Source organism: Saccostrea echinata, unplaced genomic scaffold (genome assembly GCF_033153115.1).
Source record: "Saccostrea echinata isolate AGI-Se365-2 ecotype Australia unplaced genomic scaffold, CSIRO_AGI_Sech_v1 ptg000057l, whole genome shotgun sequence".
Taxonomy (NCBI): domain Eukaryota; kingdom Metazoa; phylum Mollusca; class Bivalvia; order Ostreida; family Ostreidae; genus Saccostrea; species Saccostrea echinata.
In genome coordinates this window covers 8,467,134-8,471,800 of record NW_026889806.1, presented here as the reverse complement: position 1 = coordinate 8,471,800, position 4,667 = coordinate 8,467,134, and positions in this window count along the sequence as shown.

The following is a 4,667-nucleotide window of genomic DNA, read 5'->3' as shown; positions in this document are numbered from 1 at the left end:
GTCCATGTAACGAAGATTTCTATTGGATGTCAAAACATTGCACTGTCAAATGAAAAGCATGAATGCTTTCCCAGGTACTTGAAAGAGAAAATAGAAAGAAGGTGTAGATAAACTAGATTGGAACAGATTAACATACCTGGGGAAATGGTTTTTGTAAAAGTAAGTTTAATTTTTTAAATGGTATGAAACACTTCAGACAGGTTAAAACGTAAAAATTTTCAATTGCTGAAGTTTCTAGATTTAGATTCTATCACCTTACTTAGAAAACACAGAAATTTCCAGTAACGTTTTTGTCATCAATCAATGTATGAAAGTTTCAAGTTTAATGAATTTATCTCTAACCGAAAAACAATGGCTTTGAAGCAGTTATTATTATTTTTTACCTGCATGTACAGTATTGGCGGTTGCTACAACATGGCAAACAAGAAAGTTCTCTATTATTATTGAACTTCCTAATAATCATGGTAATGGTAAGTGAGTAATTTAACATTAATTTAGACTTCTAAAGATAAATTATGCATATACCCTGTCTGTCTCGTGATCACCGGGGAAAAATAGTGAACTTTAAAGCTCTCCACCAAGTCAAAGCTACAACGGGGCTGTTAAACTACCTATTCCCAATGCAAAATGGGTACAGATCTGTACATTTTTTTCCAGACTGAATGATGTTATGTTCCCAATTCAGGCATCATAAGTGATGAAGTTCATAACAATTAACCATAAGAAAAACAAAATGTGATGAGCTTTTTCTTTACCTGAGTCAGGGGTGAGCAGGGGTTGAAATTTTCCTGGAAAACCCATTAGCCCAGGGGCTACTGATTAGTAAAAAATTACTACCCCAAACTTCAAACTAACTAGCCCAGCAATTTTTTATGCAGAATGAAACATAATAAATAAAAATTTCACAGGCTTTGGTGACAGATACAAATTAAATTAGTTCTTAGTCAAAAGAAATCAGTATACATAGAAAAGTGAAAGTAAACTGATGAGAATATTTTTCTGTTCAGCTAGTCCGACAGACTATTATTACATTTAAATTAGCTAGCCCAAGTCTTAAAATGGCTAGCCCCAGGCGTCGGGCTACTGAATATTTCAACCCCTGGGTGAAACCAAAATCTGTCATTCTGAAAATGATGATTAGGGTCATAAAATAAATTTTTTATTATGAAATATGAAAATGACGAAAAACAGTTGTAAAAATTTAAAGTGTTTCTAGAATACTGAGTTACCGCTTTTTAAAAAAAAAGATTATAGATCCACAAACCGAAAACAGGACAGAAAGCATCGTAAACAAACTTCATTTTTCAATACAGTTGACTACAATACTAGTTTTGTTGACAGTGCAAAATTACCGAGCTAAAATAAGAGTGGAAGAGTTATTTGTCAATTTGTTTGCACAAAATAGTAAAGAAGACAAAAATAATGATATTTCGTCTTTTTACCAAATTGAGGGCCTGGACACATTGAAATATCTCGCTTGTTTTATGGTGTGCACTACACTACTTTTTTATGGTTTTAACATTTTGTCAAGACGTCTCTCTACATGTACATATTCTTCCAGAGGGTTTACTACATGATTTTATAGGACTAGTAGCCATGTTAAAATCATGAATTAGTTCTACCAAAATTTGACATTTTACCGCTAATATAGCAAGTTTTACCTTCCATGTTGAGGTTCTAAGGCACGTGGTCAGCAGTAATTAGTGAAATGAAACTCACATAAACACTCTTCTTTCAGTGATAAATTCAAAATTCACTTATATACGCAGGTACGTTAAGGCTTCCCATAGAATATCACAGTGCACTCTGTGCCTTCACTTCTCTGAACTACAAACATAAGACGTCACAATGGAAAATGACATCAAGTCACAGCAAACTTGAGCTGTTATGATGGGGAGAGTATCATTAACTTTATACCTTATTTCAAACTGCATGTACAATGTCAGAATTCCATTTCAGAATTTTCTTTTTCTCAGAGAGAGAGTGAGAAAGAGAGAGTACTGTATTTGATTCAGGTGAGCATTGTGGCACTTTGGGCACATAATTCACAGAGACCATGGAAATGCATGGAAATTAATAATTTTTACTAGGAGCACATTTTTTTTGCTGATTCATGTAAATTTAAATGATGGATAGGTAGGGTGAATTGTCAAATGATCATGTTTGTGTTAACATGGATAATACCAACTCAATATTGAAAAATATATGAGAAAATTGATTATGTTCACCCTTTGTGCTCCTTGCATTTATTCAACAATTTACCAAACTTTCAACAATTTACAGATGTATGAACAAGATAGCATTTAAGCAGCATATGTTTCTCTCCCAGTGCCTTCATGGTTGAACACCTTGGAATTTTTGTGGTTATGGGTTTGATTCCCTTTTGACTTTCCATATGAAAAAAGATTAAGTTTCCATTACCATAATATTTTCTTGTATTTGTCCAATAAATCAATAAAACATATCAGGGATTTAGTTGAAGGTGTAGAGTTAATCAGCTTTAATCAGGTACCTTTAAATTTGCCACCTTAAAGCTTCATTGGCCATCAATATACAACTACCTAGTCGTTAACAGTCCACTGAGTACAGCACTCAAAACAATGACTCACTCTCTCTTGTCGCTAACTCGCCCTGCCCCTAGTCCTCTAAGCCTGATATCTGTGGAATTTATCTTTTGAGGGAAAATGACAGGTAAATTCCTTTGTTTATTTTAATTGACATCATTATTGTACACCTGAACAGGTAATTGGGTCTCACACCTGAAATGTGTATTGTGATGAATTGTATATTGTGTAGTCAGGTGTGCATATTTCAGGCTCATGTTGTCAGAAGTACTGTATTGCAGAATTAGGCATCCAATAAATGTGAAGAATTATTGACAGGCTCACTAATGATTACATTGTAATCTCTGAATTAATTAAAATTTAATGAGTATATGTACACATTATTTAACAAAAGTTGACATCAATGAATTTCACACAGAGTGTTGTTCATTGTTTGTGTTTCAGTAACTGGGACGGACAAACATTTGTTTTTGCTTTATAAACACTATAGTTTGTTTGTATAGGTAATCGTTTGGGGTGTAAAATGGACATTATCACCTGGACTGGAATGTAAATTTCAGCATTGCCCCGGGGGCTCTCTGTCTATTGTGATGCTTTAAGTAAGTAGTGGCATTGTCTTATCTCACCTGCATCAGGTAGACACAGGTAAGCAGCCTTGGGAATTTCCTACACACCTGTGAGAGAAAGAGATTTACCTGGATAACATGCCTCACGTATCCATGTCTAGATGAAATCTCATGGGGTCTGGAATTTTAAGGTACATTTAAGAATATATATATATAATGCTGCATCAAGATATTTGTCCTATAAATATTCACTGTCTTATAAGTGATGTGGCCAGTCTTGATATTTACTGTAAATGTTTTTCTTTTCTGAATAAGAACCATAATTATGTAGTTAAGAACTCCCAAAACTTACAATTGTCTGCTTGATTAACATATATATTTGAGAATAATCCATCAATGCCTAGAAAGTTTGAGAATTTAGTTTGCTTATCTTTTCTTCATGTTTTCTAGATTTTAAAGATATTGCCATTTTTAAAATAACTTTATTCAAAAGAAACTTTGATGACTGTCATTTTAAAATGTCAGCATTATTTCTGGCCCCATTAAGCTGTACAGTAGAGTGAAACCTGAAGAAGGATTCCTATCTGAGGGAATCACAATTCCTCGGTGGTCTGCTGATCCCCTTTGTTTTTCGTTACCTATCTGTTCTTTTTTCTACGAACACCTGATTGTTTGTAATTTAGCCCAGAGTTGATACACACCTGTACATGTCCGTTAGAATACCTACCACATACATTAAATCAATCCAATCTGCTGATTCCCTGCTATCAGGAACGCTTGTTTTGATGTGTACAAGGTTCACTAGTTAGCATTGATTGGCTTTTATATTCTCATATAATTTCTAACCGCAAAAAAATCGGGTAAAGTAGAAATCACCCAACTTGAATAGAACTTAAACCCCTCACACATCTGAACATTGTGTGGTATTTGTTAATATATTCAGATTTATAACATAAAGCCCTAAAAGAATTTTTTTAATGATTGATTGCGGGCATGGATTAACAGTTTGTCTAAATCCCAGTCAGAACAAAAAGACACCTCCAATCGGAGAAATCTCAGTGCCTTTAAACGAGTGATGGTCGTGCACTGAGTGGCAGTCTACTAAACAGGTATGATGTGTTTATGTGGGATTGATGATGTGCAGTACTTGGTGTGAGTGTTATCTGTCTCCCGGCCCTCTTTGATGGCGGTGACCCATCACTACCTGCCCAGACTTAGTCATTATCATTTGTTATCCCCGTGCCATTGGTTTGAGTTTCCGGCTTTGTCCACTCAGTATATGGAGACAGACAGGTGCATTAAGGCCTGTTACGACATTCCAATCTCAGTTTGTGCAACATTATATCTGAATTTAGTCCACAGTGACATGGGATATTTCAGTGTGTTTATCTGAATAATCCGTATATCACAACAACATATTTTACATCAAAGGTTCTAGCACTTGGACAATGTTTTATTTTCAGTAAGGGAAAATTCTGGATTTATAAAGTTATCTGTTTGAAGTTTGAAAGTTCTGGAATGTTAATACTTTTAAAGG